This window comes from Staurois parvus, unplaced genomic scaffold, assembly GCF_062004578.1.
Source record: "Staurois parvus isolate SC_StPar_1 unplaced genomic scaffold, SC_StPar_1.0 ptg000867l, whole genome shotgun sequence".
NCBI lineage: Eukaryota > Metazoa > Chordata > Amphibia > Anura > Ranidae > Staurois > Staurois parvus.
In genome coordinates, this window is record NW_028318663.1 from 992,927 (window position 1) to 1,007,958 (window position 15,032).

Consider the following 15,032-nt stretch of genomic DNA (forward strand, 5'->3'; position numbering starts at 1 on the left):
TGTATCTCACAGACAGAAGAGGGTCTTTTTGCAGCATTCTCACGATTGCACTGAACGGCTGCAGTTAATATACAGCAAGGGGTGACATGAGACACATGACAGTGAATGGCTGTAGTGTGCTTGCTCACCATAATAGGTGCAGTTCACACATTTGGCCGCTGCAAAAGGTGGTGGCGCTGGTGCGCACAGTACGGCCTCCTAGTGCTGGCTCTTAGTCGCTCTGTGCACGGGTTCGTCGTCTCTATGGTATGTGTGAGACGTTCTTGCTTTGTTTACATGCTTCCTCGCTGGTCCTGGAGGTGACGTAACGCAGACTGCGCATGCGTGTTAGTGGTGAGGCCGCAGCCCCAGGGACGCGACTGGACCGAATCAGTCAACAAGAGGGGACCGGGGATCAGCGGAGGGCGGGCCCTGTGTGTGATTGTCCCGAGCCTTGGGGGAGCCGAGCCTAGGTGCTGATAGGAGGAGCTGGGGCTTGCCTGACTAGGGGCCTGCACTGTCACTGGGGGGGCCCTGACTGGGGGTCAGGCATCACTGTCACTGAGGGGCCCCACCATCACTCAGAGGAGCTAGGCAGGCCTGACAGGAGCCCAGACATCACTGGGGGCCCCACGCAGGAACCTAGATATTGCTAAGGGCCCCACACAGGAGCCTAGACATCATTAGGGGCCCATACATCGCCAGGAGCCCCCACACAGGAGCCCAGACATCACTAGGGGCTCCCACAAAGGAGCCCAGACATCACTAGGGACCCCACACAGGAGCCCAGGCATCACTGGGGGCCCTTACACAGGAGCCCAGGCATCTCTTTCACTGGGGATCCAGTTAAGGATCCCTCACATTACTGTCAGGGGGGCCCCTTCATAGGAGCCCAGCCTTCACTGTCATAGGGGCCCTTTTTTTATCACCCCACCTGGTACGGGGGCCCCTTTAAAATAGCCCACTTGTTACAGGGGTTCCCTCATAGCAGCCCACCCATCACTGTCACAGGGACCCATTAATAAGAGCCCATCTATTACTGTCTCGGGGCCCCGTCGAGGATCCCACCCATCACTGTCACAGGGGGCACTTCATAGGAGCCCACACCTCACTGTCACATTGGCCCTGTAGGAGCCCGCTCTATTGGCACGTGGGCCCCTTTTGTTGGAGCCCACCTGTCACACGGCTGTAGATCAGCTATCATTATATTAGTGTATCCATTACTGTCACTAGGGGCCCCTCTCATAAGCTTCCTGTACCTGCGGTGCTGTTACAGGGGCCCCTCCTGGGAGCTGACCAGTCACTGCCGTCTAGGTTGTCACTGGCCCACCTGTCACACGGAGCTCCACTTGGTGCTGACACATCACTGTTATTGGGATCTCCAGTAAGAGGCCCATCTGTTACTGTTCCGGGGGGAGAAACGGGCCCTATAGAGGAATTCAGGGCCACACCTCCAAATCTCCCACCCAGTGTAGCTAACCTCTCTGACTCATCTCATAGTAACCTCAATCACCTCATCTGATACTACCAGCACCCCAAAACTGGCTGGACGGACCCAGAGCTTTACCTAGTGAGCCGGCAAGCAGAAAGGCTGGGGCCACAACCAAGGAGAATCACACACAGCCAAGGGCCACATCCCGGGGGCCCTGTGCATAGAGGACCCGGGACAAGATGGGCAGAGGCGAAAGGGATCCCAAGAGGTATTTCTGTTCTGTGTCTTTGTTTTTCTTTAATTGGATATATGCGCTGTCATAAGGTGACCACTAGGGGTGATTGGACTCGAGTGAAACCTCGCCTGGAGGCTCATAGCTGACGGCCAATCACAGGCAGCAGAGGCATTCCTACCCTGCAGATGCTCATATATAAAGGGTGTGCATACAGGCGGCTGCGGGGTGGGGAATGCCTTCACGGCCTATGACTGGCTGGCGGGATAGCTCAGGTGGGTTTGGACTTGTGTCGAGTTCACTACTAGTGGCCACACACTGTACAATTTCTGTACAATCTCCCTTAGATTTACCAAAACTATGTGATAGGAGGACACACCTAATCCATCCAATCAGTTTGTAATCCAATCAGGCAGGTCCTTGCACCACGTAGCTGATGGCACATCTAAAGGCGGTTGGACAATCAGATTGTGAGGTGTATGCTGAGCTTTAACTATCTGCTGGCTTTGTGTCTTGATTATAATAATTAATAATATAATACATCTATATGGAGAGGCGGGCACAATGACAAAAACATCGACCAATATTTGCTCCTTTGCGACATGTGTAGTGGCAAAAGGGGGGAAATTTATTGCAACACGCCGCACATAAGGATCCCTAGGTTGCTGATGTTTATGTGCCGAGAGTGCGCTCCCATCACAGAGACTGAGATGTCACAGACTGCACCCAGTCTGGACTAAAGATCGTTAGCGGGTGGGACTGGCTTCCAGTCGTGATCACTGTGACAGTGGACATACCGTATTATTGCTCATCCTCAGCAAGTGTTCAGAACTGATAAAAGGGACAGCGAAGCAGGTGGGAAGGGGTGGTGGATCTAGTGACAAATGTGGTCGCTCCTTTGAAGCCATCCCATGGGGAGATTTGTCTTCACTTCCTGTCCTGTAGAAGCAATAGGAAGTAGAAGGAAAGCTCTTTCAAGTGAGGGAAAAATCCCTCTATGTTGTCACAGGAACAGGTGACACCAGTGGATGATTTCCCCTCTCTTCCTGTTTTGGCAACAGGTCAGTGGTGGTCACTAGAAGTAGAGTGGATCTCCTTAACGGGTGCACAGGCAGCAATTAGAGCCTGACAAGGGGGTTCTGATCCCTTTCCACTCTATCCACAATATAAAATAAAGTATATAAGTGACAAATAAAAATAAGTTTTAGATACATTTTAAAGCAAGTTTGTCAAACTGGCGGCCCTCCAGCTGTTGAGAAACTACAAATCCCATCATGCTTCTGCCTTTGGGAGTCATGCTTGTAACTGTCAATCTTGCAATGCCTCATGGGACTTGTAGTTTGGCAACAGCTGGAGGGCCGCCAGTTTGACACCCGTGTTTTTTAAAGTGGCACTTCGATTTAAAAAAATTCTATTCCAGTATGTATAATATCACAGAAAAGTCCCTTCTATTGCTGTCAGCCGCCTCCAAATCACGATATTAAAGCGGAGTTGCACCCAAAAGGAGAATTTCCGCTTTAAAGATTGGTCCCCCGCTCCCCATTAAGGATTGGAAGTTGTCCCCCCCTTCTTTCCCATAGACTTGTGACAGGTCCCAGAAGAGTACAGGACCATTCAGGAAGTACAGCGCTACTCGCACATGCTCAGTGGGCACCCGGATGTGAAGCCGCAAGCTGTCACAGTCGGGTGTCCACACTGAAGATGCCAGCGCCTGGAATACAGGATGGCCGGTGAAACGGGCTGCGGCGGGGGCAACGCGGGATCGTGGGACAGGTAAGTGGCTGTTTTTTAAAAGTCAGCAGCTACAGTATTTTTTTTACAGATTGGGTGGAACTCCGCTTTAACATTTTTATTTTTTTTTTTGCTGCTGTGATCTGACTCCCTTTTAGAGGGTGGCTACGTTCATTCACCATGGTCCCACTGTATGTAGGACCGTAGTCACCCTCACTTCCGATATACTATAGACTATGAGATTTGTAGTGTGTATAGAGCAGTGCGCTGCTTGTTAAAAACAGAAACAAGGGGGGATCAGGAGAGGTTTGGGAGCTCATGGAGGACTTTACAAGAAGCAGAAAAACACAGGAAGAAACATTTTCATGAAAAATAGATTACAGGGTCATTAGGTAGCAAATGTGTTTGGATTATTTTTGTAGAACAGTTTAGTGTCACTTTAAGGCCGGGTTCACACTGATGCGGTGCAGAATTCGCAGAGGTTTCTGTGCAAATTGCGCACCGCATCACAATTGCACCCCACTGCGGGTGTTTATGTTAACACCCCGAAATCACTCTGCAAAACGTGGTGCGATGTGCAGAATCACATCGCATAGGTGTGAATAGCCATGTGATCCGATTGTAGTGCAAATCTAAAAAAAGGGTCCTACACCTTTGTGGTGCGGGTGTGGTGTGATTTGAGCCATACAAAAATACCTCACACAAATCGCATGTGATTTGCACAGGAGTGCGGTGGGTTCCTATGTGAATCACATGCAATATGCCGAACTGCACAAGTGTGAACCCGGGCTAAGTGCTCTTCTGCCACCATTGATGACCTTCAGCTTGAGACATTTGTTCCTTTGTCAGCCCTGGTTCACACCGGTACAACATCTAATTCCCAAATTGCACCTGAAGTCGCATCTAATGTATTTCTATGGCACCGTCTTAATCATTTTGCGATTTGAAGTAGCACAATTTAAAAAATTCTTCCTACACTACTTTTTTTTTCCCCGATTTTATTTCGACTTGCATTGAAGTGGTTGTAAAGGTTGAAGGTTTTTTACCTTCATACATTCTATGCATGAAGATAAAAAAACCTTCTGTGTGTAGCAACTCCCCCAACACTTACCTGAGTCCCATCCCGGTCCAGCGATGTCCACCAAAGCCTCAGTTCTCCAGGGACTCGCACTCCTATTTGGCTGAGACAGCAGTGGGCGCCATTGGCTCCTGCTGCTGCCAATCACAGACATGTTAGCCAATCAGGAGAAGGAAGGAGCAAAGCCTCCGTTCTCCAGGAACTCTCACTCCAATCGGCTGAGGCAGCAGTGGGAGCCATTGGCTCCCGCTGCTGTCAATCACAACCAGTGAGCCAATCAGGAGAAGGAAGAAGTGAAGCCAAAGCCTCAGTTCTCCGGGAACTCTCCCTCCTGATTGGTTGACGCAGCAGCAGGACCCATTGGCAAATCACAGCCAGGACAAAGAGGGGGCAGGGCCGAGCCGTGGCTCTGTGTGTATGGACATGCAAAGCTGTGGCTTGGGAGCGGACCTGCACTGGTGCCCCCATATTAAGCTGCTTGCTGTGGGGGCACACTAGAAGAGGAGGATCCAGGCTGCTCTGTACAAAACCACTGCACACAGCAGGTAAGTATAGACATGTTTGTTTTTTTTTTTTAGAAACAATTTTAGTATCACTTTGACTTCTGTTAAACGAAGTCACAAGCCACAGTGAAATCGGAGGTACAAATCGCATTAATCTGAGGCTTTGAAATCGCGCTATTTCAAGTGAAGTAAAGTTTGCTTCAGTGTGAACCGGGCCTTAGTGTTTTCTTCAACCCCCTCCCCTTAGGTTTGTGTGATTTTTCTGTTATTATTGTTTTTATGTGTGTGTGTGTGATTTTTTTTTTTTCTTTTTTCTTTTTCCCATCCTGTCTTACCGTTTTTTCATCTGGTTATCTACAAAAAAACATACTCGCACATCCAGCGAATTCAGCAATGTCCTGTAGCGATCCACCACCACTTTGCTTTGCAGTCCCGGTCCCATGCTGCCATTTTCATCCGACATTGGGGGGCCGGCAGTCTTTTCCTGGTTCTCGCAGTCGGACCCCGAAGACGTGCATGGGTCATCAAAGAACCAGCTGCAAGAACCAGTAGGAGACAACCATTCTCCTGATGAAGCACCACAGTGCATGCACAGATGCTGTGGATTGTCCCTTCTAGGAGGCTGCAGTCGGGGGGGGTTCGTCATTCTGTCCTAGCCACAAAATCTGGAGGTGCAGGTCATTAAAAAGAAAAATAATTTCTTTGAGAAGAACTCTAAAGCGGGGAAGTCACAAAGTGACGACAACATATTTTAAAGCAGACCTTCATCCTTTCCCACTTCCCCTCCATTACATTAAACTAAAGGCTATTATTTTTATATATTTTTTTCATTTTTGGAAGGTTTATAACCCCTTTCAGTTTTTTGGGGGGTTTTTTGGGCCATCTGTGTACCTTTGGGGAGATTTTTCTTCACTTCCTGTCCCACAGCCAAAATAAGTGTGAGGATTTCAGTTTCAATCCTGGTGGCTCAGCATCATAGTTGGGGCAAATGCATCCTGCCTAGGAACTTCCAACCCTCCAGGCTGACATCCACCCATCAAGACATATTGATATTTGCATAAACCCTCCCAAGAGAGATGAGGGCTGAGGCAGGGTGCTGTGATGTTTTCAGGAAGCTATGTACAGCCCCCTGGCGGCCCCTCTCACCAGTCATGATTTTCCTGCATTGCATAGAGAAGCATAAAGGGTGCGAGGTGGTGTCAAAACATTTTGAGACTAGTTTTGTAACACGCCAACAGATGGCTGCGCACACAGTCACAGGGAGCACCAACCTTCATAAGCCAGTGTGCCAAAAGACAGCGTCCTGTGCAACTGGTGCAATTCTGATCACGTGTTATCACACCTGCTATTTCATCATGGACAAGGAAGTGCAAACGTGAAATTCTGTGTGAAACTGGGCAAATATGCCACAGAGACTTCTGGCAAGTTTACGGCAATGCTGTAATAGTCGTTCGAGGTGTTTCGAGTGGCACACATGCTTCAAGAGTGGAAGAATATCACTGAAAGACGAAGAGAGGTCAGGAAGACCTTCAACGAGCTCAACCCCCTCCTCCCAAAGCTGAATATCCAGCTCAAAGGATGCCGTTTTGACAACACTGCAGTTATGCAGAAATTTGCCCAGTTCCTCGTAAAATTTCACATTTGCTGTTTGTTCTAACTCGCTATCCATGATGAAATGGCAGATGTGGTAACGCACGTGGTCAGAATAGCACCAGTTGCATAGCTCCCGATGTACACAGGATGATATCTTTTGGCACACTGATTTATGAAGTTCGGTGCTTCCTGTGACTGTGTGTGCAGCCTTGTCTCGAAATGTTTTGATACCACCTTGTATGTAATGAAAATGGAAAGGTTTTATTTAGAAATGTTATTAGCTTGTTAATGAAGGGTGCAAAGAGAAAAAAAAAAAAGGGAAGGCAGAATATAAGCAGAGTAAACATATCCGTTCCTAACCTCGGAAACCACTAAGCAACTTATTCCCTCCCGGGTTATCTCTCACCTTGACTATTGTAACTCCCTCCTCATTGGCCAGCCTCATCGCAGGCTATCCCCTCTTCAGTCTATCATGAATGCTGCTGCCAGACTCATCCACCTTACTAACCGTTCCATATCTGCAACCCCTCTCTGCCAATCCCTCCACTGACCTCCATCCCTCCCTGCCAATCCCTCCACTGACCTCCATCCCTCCCTGCCAATCCCTCCACTGACCTCCATCCCTCTCTGCCAATCCCTCCACTGACCTCCATCCCTCTCTGCTAATCCCTCCACTGGTCTCCATCCCTCTCTGCCAATCCCTCCACTGGCCTCCATCCCTCTCTGCCAATCCCTCCACTGGTCTCCATCCCTCTCTGCCAATCCCTTCACTGACCTCCATCCCTCTCTGCTAATCCCTCCACTGGTCTCCATCCCTCTCTGCCAATCCCTTCACTGACCTCCATCCCTCTCTGCCAATCCCTCCACTGGCCTCCATCCCTCTCTGCCAATCCCTCCACTGGCCTCCATCCCTCTCTGCCAATCCCTCCACTGGCCTCCACCCCTCTCTGCCAATCCCTCCACTGGCCTCCACCCCTCTCTGCCAATGCCTCCACCCCTCTCTGCCAATGCCTCCACCCCTCTCTGCCAATCCCTCCACTGGCCTCCACCCCTCTCTGCCAATCCCTCCACTGGCCTCCACCCCTCTCTGCCAATCCCTCCACTGGCCTCCACCCCTCTCTGCCAATCCCTCCACTGGCCTCCACCCCTCTCTGCCAATCCCTCCACTGGCCTCCATCCCTCTCTGCCAATCCCTCCACTGGCCTCCATCCCTCTCTGCCAATCCCTCCACTGGCTTCCCATTGCCCAACGGATAAAATTCAAAACATTAACAATAACATATAAAGCCATTTATAACTCTGCCCCAAACTACATCACCGATCTCGTCTCCAAATACCACCCAAACCGTCCTCTCTGCTCCTCGCAAGACCTCCTGCTCTCTAGCTCCCTTGTCTCCTCCTCACATGCGCGTCTCCAGGACTTCTCCAGAGCCTCCCCAATCCTCTGGAACTCTCTACCCCAATTTATCAGACTATCGCCTACTCTGCTCACTTTTAGGTGATCTCTGAAAACCTATCTCTTCAGGGAAGCCTATCCCACGTCAGCTGATACTGGAATCCTCTACTCTTCCAACCAGTCCATCCCCCACAGTCATTACCTCTTGTACCTCTATCCTCCCCTGATAGATTGTAAGCTCCAAGGATCAGAGCCCTCGAATCCCTCTTGTATTGAACTGTATTGTTACTGTATTGTCCCCCTCCATAATGTAAAGAGCTGAGCAAACTGTCGGGGCTATATAAGTCCTGTATAATAATAATAATAAAACAGACACAGCCAGGTCACTAGCATTTCCAGAAATAGAGAATGAGTGATGGCCTCTTCCATATTCCTTCAGTAATGTTTCCTTGTTCTAAATATAACGTGTAATCTCTCTGTATATTTGCACGCCTTGTGTAATAAGAGTTGCACAATCTAGTTGTACTAACCCATTTGTGGAACAATCTGAACGTTCGTTCTCCGTTGATAAGATCATCCCTTGGGCAGGAAACCTGGTGAAGACTGCACTCCGACATATGGGATGACCTTGTAATGACGGGCTGATAGTTTCCCGGGGTAATTAGTCACTAATGGTTTTTTTCAGTGATTGATGAGCTGGTCACTCAGGTTCTGTGCTGAAAGTGAAACATCTGTTTACAAACTGCATGTAATTATCAGTAGTAAGGAGTCACATCAGTGAATGGCAGATTACCGGTGACTCAGGAGGACAACTCCACCAAGTAGGAAGAGGTGCTGGCCTGAAAGGGAGTCTGCCACCTTATTAAAGTGGACCTTCACCCTAACTGTTGTACTGCCCGGCCCCCTCCCCCACCCTCTTGTGTTTATTTTTTGTAAAACAAAGAACCTTATTTGTGCTGAGCCCTCATGCCTTCTCACCTAGACAAGACTTTCTCCCCCCCCCCCCCCCCCGTGCACGTGCTGCAGGGCTCAGGTCCAGAGGGAGCCCTGCAGCACATCTGCGCATGCGCTGGTATCCCCCAACCATCCCACATATGCCCCACGACTCCTGACAGGGAAGTCGGAAACCTTCCTTTATGTTGTGCATGTGCCGATAGGCTCAAGTCCAGAGGGAGCCCTGCAGCACATCTGCGCATGTGCTGGTATCCCCCAACCATTCCACACATGCACAACGACTGCTGCCAGGGAAGTTGGAAACCTGACGTTGTGCGTGTGCAGAAAATTCCCCTGAGCTTGTGCAAATGCGCTGACCCAGCTTCGCCAGGATTCGAAGGTTGAGTAGAGCCCATGGGCACATCTGCACATACGCCATAATGGTGACGCCCAAAGGAGGGCAGAGCCACCTGGGAGGCGGACTGAAGTTTTGCTTTATTATTATTTCAGGTACTTATATATCGCCGTCAATTTACGCAGCGCTTCACATATATATTGTACGTTCACATCAGTCCCTAACCCTCAAGGGGCGTACAATCTAAGGTCCCTAACCCTCAAGGGGTGTACAATCTAAGGTCCCTAACTCACATTCATACATACACATACTAGGGACAATTTAGACAGGAGCCAATTCACCTAACAGCATGTCTTTAGAGTGTGGGAGGAAACCCACGCAGGCACAGGGTGAACATGCAAACTACAGGCAGGAGGTGCCATGGTTGGGATTCGAGCCAACAACCCTAGTACTGCCAGGCGGAAGTGCTAAGCATTTGCCACTGCTTTAAAGCTGAACTTTAGGGTAAAAATCAGAACTACCCCTGCAGTTGGGCTCCTAGTATTGCAAGGGTTAAATGCTCATGTGGTATCATTAAAGTGGAGTTCCAGTCGCACTGTGAAAAAATAAAAGTTTTTTAAAGCTTTTAAAAAATAGTCATTTACCTGTCCCACGATCCTGCAGTGTCCTCCCTGCAGCCCGTTTCACCGGCCGTCCTGTATTCCAGGCGCCAGCATCTTCAGTGTCGGCACCCGGCTGTGACAGCTTGCGTCTTCACAGCTGGATGCCCACTGCGTATGTACGAAGAGCGCTGCGCTTCCTGAGTGGTCCCGTAGTCTTCTGGGACCTGTCATGTGGATGCAGGGTCCGGGGAAACCAGATCTAGTGGATGCAGGGTCCGGGGAGAGCGGATATAGTGGATGCAGGGTCCGGGGAGACCTGAGATAGTGGATGCAGGGTCCGGAGAGACCTGAGATAGTGGATGCAGGGTCCGGGGAGACCTGAGATAGTGGATGCAGGGTCCGGGGAGAGCGGATATAGTGAATGCAGAGTCCGGGGAGAGCGGATATAGTGAATGCAGGGTCCGGGGAGAGCGGATATAGTGGATGCAGGGTCCGGGGAGACCTGAGATAGTGGATGCAGGGTCCGGGGAGAGCGGATATAGTGAATGCAGAGTCCGGGGAGAGCGGATATAGTGGATGCAGGGTCCGGGGAGACCGGAGATGGTGGATGCAGGGTCCGGGGGTTAGTAACACTTTAAAGCGGTTGTCATTCAAAAAAAATAGAAAAAGAAACCCTTTTCCCCTGCAAATCAATGTCATACTGTGTTAGTGTGCATCGCATACTAGCACAATATGTGAAACTTGCCTTCAAAGGATCCGGGGAGATCCACTGCTGACGGTGCTTCCATCTTCACTCGGTCCTTTTTCCAGGTTTGTAGGCTCCGGCGACTTGAATGGCTGAGCCGTAATGACGTCACTGTCACTTTTTACAGCACACAACTCTGAAGGAATGACCTGAGCATGCTGTTCTTTCAGAGCACATGTGCCAATGCTGCTACACAAGTAAATCTCTCCTAAACAGTGCACAGGACGCACCTTTGGACAGCAGCATTGTCAGTCTTGGGGGAGTGTTAGATGAACCAGCAGCACAGTGGCTAAATGTTTAGCACTTCCGCCTGGCAGTACTCGGGTTGTTGGTTCAAATCCCAACCACAGCATCACCTGCCTGGAGTTTCTCCCTGTGCCTGTGTGGGTTTCCTCCAGGTACTTCGGTTTCCTCCCACACTCCAAAGACATGCTGGTAGGTTAATTGGCTCCTGTCTAAATTGTCCCTAGTATGTGTATGTATGAATGTGAGTTAGGGACCTTAGATTGTACACCCCTTGAGGGTTAGGGACTGATGTGAATGTACAATATATATGTAAAGCGCTGCGTAAATTGATGGCGATATATAAGTACTTGTAATAATAAATTTACATAACAAATTGAAGCCACGCTTCATCTTCATTACAGCAACAGTATTGTTTTCTTTTGGGAAAAAAGTTTTTGCATGAATAAATAAATGCTGATTATTGAAAGCATCCCTGTCACTGGTAAAGTATTTGTCTCAACCCTACAAACTGCTACATTTGCAAGAGCGCTTTTTCTGTTGAAACAACAACATATTTACTGGCTGGATCACCAGATGAAAATAAAGGAAAGAAAGCCTAAAACAGAAAACTAATGCAGCCATCTCCTCTTAGAATTGGGCAAGCTGCAATATATTAAATGTTTGCTTTTGGGTTTAATGCTGTTTTAAAGCGTAACTAAACTTTGCAAACTACCTCAACCTTTCAGCTGCTGGCTGCTGTCTTCTTCTCCCCAAGCTACTTCTGGTTGCCAGGATTTGGCTTCTTGATTGGCCAGCAGGGGATGACATTCCGCACATGGGAGTCAGTCATTTTGGAGTGTCAGGAATGCATGTTGAGCTGCACATGTGCAGCTCGGTGTACATTCATTAGAGGATGGCAGGCAGGTAAGTGTGTCTTATGGTGCGCTGAGCAAACCTTCTGGCGCTATATAAATACTGTATAATAATAATTATGGCAAAAGAGACATAGCGGCTTGTTCATCATTTTTTAAAAATGTGGGTTTAGGTCCACTTTAAAGTCCAACTGTGGGCAAATAACAAATGATTCCTTGCAGTGGTGCTGGGAACACTGCAAAGGTTAATAGCTTGTATTTGTCTAGGGGAGAGGAACCTGATCCTCCGCTCCTCTGGCAGATGGCGCTCCCCCCACAATCCAGACGTAGACTGTCCCTCAGCATCCTCACATCTAGAGCAAGGTTTTGAATCCTGCTATGGTCTTGATGACGTCGTCACCCTAAAACAATGAAAAATGGGGGGTGCAGACGCTGCAGGGACTGGTCTGCAGGGAGGAGTGGAGGATCGGGTAAGTAAATTTCCTTTTATTCTCCTAGGCATTACTGAGCAATTAACCCTTGTAGTGTAAGCACAGCCACACTGAAAGGGGTCATTTCTAAATTGCCCGGAGTTGGGCTTTAAGTTCCTGCAGTCTGAGTGCGACTGACAGAGGACTGAAAAGAAGCAGCTTTGAGACACTCGTTGCATGGGGAGGAGGGAACATGGGAAAAGGTAATTAATACTGCTTTTTAATGATACCCTAGACCAGGGCTCTCCAAACTATGGCCCATCAGCTGTCTCTGGGAGTCTTGCCTGTGGATGTCAGAGTCTTGCAAGGCCTCATGGGACTTGCAGTTCCTCAACACCTGCAGGGCCATAGTTTGGAGAGCCCTGCACTAGACAAAAATGAGCATTTAACCCTTACAGTGAACGATTATTTGCAAAAGTAGTTTTTGATTCTTTCCCAGAGTTCAGCTGAGTGAAAAAATATTAAAATAAAAATGTCAGTACATCTCTGCAATACATGCACATTTCACCATGTTTTGTCTCCTTACAAATCGTGCAAATAACAAAAATTACCCGTTGATCAGCCAGAAATGCAATGAGCACCTAGATTCCTGTAGTGAGGTGACAACAGTGACTCTGCTGCACTGAAACCCTATGCAATGTTGTCATCTCCTGCAGATCTACAAAACACCTCCTCTTCCCTATAAACCCCCATTTACATTTATATTGAGGCCTGACAACACTGCTTTAAATTTCAATATAGCAGAGGCTGTGTGTTGTCAGCCCAAACAGGAAGTTAAGTTTACAGTGGATTTCTGGCAAATTGACAGCAATTCTTCTTTACTTGCAGCATTTTTAAAGAGTCAAAACGTGACAAAATGTTTTTATTTTGCAGGGGGAGTACTGTGATCTCTGCAAGAGGTGATCAATACCGGGAAGTGTTCTACCTTCCACACATTGTGTAGTATAATTCCAAACCATTAAAGTAGAAAACACTTTAGCTTTGATGGCTTAAGCCTGGTACAACTGAGAGATCTCTGTACTAAGTGATCTTAGTGTAGTGATCTCTCCCGATGTGCCTTTGTGTTCTGACAGGGAGACTGGAACCACTCCGCACCCCCATTTTCTTCATTTTGGATAAAGTAAGGGAGGGTTATAACCCCTGTCAGATTTTATTTTTCTTTTTTGCCATCTGTGTCCCATAGTGGAGATTTCCTTTCACTTCCTGTCCCATAGCAAACAAGAAGTGAGAGGAAATCCCTGCAAATTAAGGGAATTCCTTGGGGACCCTAAGCTCACCAGAGCTCCCATTGGAAGGTTTCCTCTCGATTACTTTTCTGGGGACAACCCAAAATTTGGGATTTTCTTTTACTTTCACTTTCAATGATAATGGCAAACGGGACATATAGAGATGGTAACTCCCTAACGGGGGTGTACAGGCGGCAGTGAAAACCTGACAGGGGTTCTAATACCTGTCCACTGTATCCAAAACCTAAAAAAAATGTTTTGCCTTTAGTTATATTTTAAGATCACTCAAACTTATAGGGTGACAAAGCTGTGTGCAGGCTCTTGCACAGCATTAACCCGGAGGAAGAGGCTGGTACCCCCCCCCCCCCCCACTATTATTAATATTATACAGGATTTATATAGCGCCAACAGTTTGCTCAGCGCTGTACAATATAACGGCAGACAATACACAAGATAGTACAGTAAGAATACCATTCAATACACGAGGAGTTCAAGGGCCCTGCTCCTTGGAGCTTACAATCTAGGAGGGAGGGGATAGTGGTTCAAGAGTAAATAGCTGTGGGGGATGGAGTGGTAGGGAGAGTGGAGGAGTTAAGTAATTAGCTGAGGGCGGGGTAGGCTTCCCTGAAGAGATGGGTTTTCAGAGTGCGCCTAAAGGTGAGAGTAGGTGAAAGTCTGATGGATTTGGGTAGGGAGTTCCAGAGGATGGGAGAAGTTCTGGAGTCGGGCATGGGAGGAGGAGACCAGGGAACTAGAGAGTAGGAGGTTTTGTGAGGGGTGGGGAGTACGTTTTGGGTGGTATTTGGATACCAGATTGGTGATGTAGTTTGGGGCAGTATTATAAACAGCTTTATACGTCAATGTTAGCATTTTGAATTTTATGTGTTGGGCAATCGGAAGCCAGTGAAGGGATTGGCAGAGAGGGGTGGCGGATACAGAGCGGTTAGTAAGGCGGATGAGTCTGGCCGCAGCATTCAAGATAGACTGAAGCGGGGATAGCCTGCGGTGAAGTAAGCCAATGAGGAGGGAGTTACAGTATTCGAGGCGAGATATAATGAGGGAGTGGATGAGTTGCTTAGTGGTTTCTTGGGTTAGGAACGGACGTATTTTGGAGATGTTGCGGAGGTGAAGTCTACATGAGTTTGTCAGCGAATGGACCTGGGATGGACTAGTTTACATTCCGCATAGTCCCATCCTTCCTTCTGGATGAATGATAGCAGCGGGAGGACTATAAGGGTCCTAGGATTTTAATACTTGATGAATGATGACACAGAAGCACTGGTGTAGGTCTCTGCCCACAGTCCAGGAAACCAGAATGAATATTATAGTTGCTCCATGACAACTACTAAGAGTGATTGACCACTTGACTTCCGGAAAGGTTTTACCCCCTTCATGACCAGGACATTTTTTACTATTTACCTCTGTGCTATTTTAAATGGCAATTGCGTGGTCATGCAACACTGTACCCAAATGAATTTTTTTTTTTTTTTTTTTTCACACAAATAGAGCTTTCTTTTGATGGCATCTGATCACCACTGTTTTGTTTTTTTTTTGTTTTTTTTTAATATATGAAAAAAAACCTTACATTTAAAAAAACAAAAAACTATTTTCTATAGCATATTAAAAAAATCAAACTTCTTCCAAAATTTGGGCCAAAATTC

The 15,032-nt window shown here is 48.0% G+C and overlaps 1 protein-coding gene across 4 annotated transcripts in view; it reads left to right on the top strand.

Moving 5' to 3' along the window:
• The first annotated feature begins 328 nt into the window (after positions 1 to 328).
• Positions 329 to 15,032, top strand: part of SH2B1 (SH2B adaptor protein 1) — a 36,540-nt gene continuing 21,836 nt past the window's right edge. For all 4 annotated transcript variants that reach the window (XM_089655775.1, XM_089655777.1, XM_089655776.1 and 1 more), the window contains exon 1: positions 329 to 1,679. The gene's annotated coding sequence lies outside the window, so the exon portion shown is untranslated. The remainder of the gene's footprint in view (positions 1,680 to 15,032) is intronic.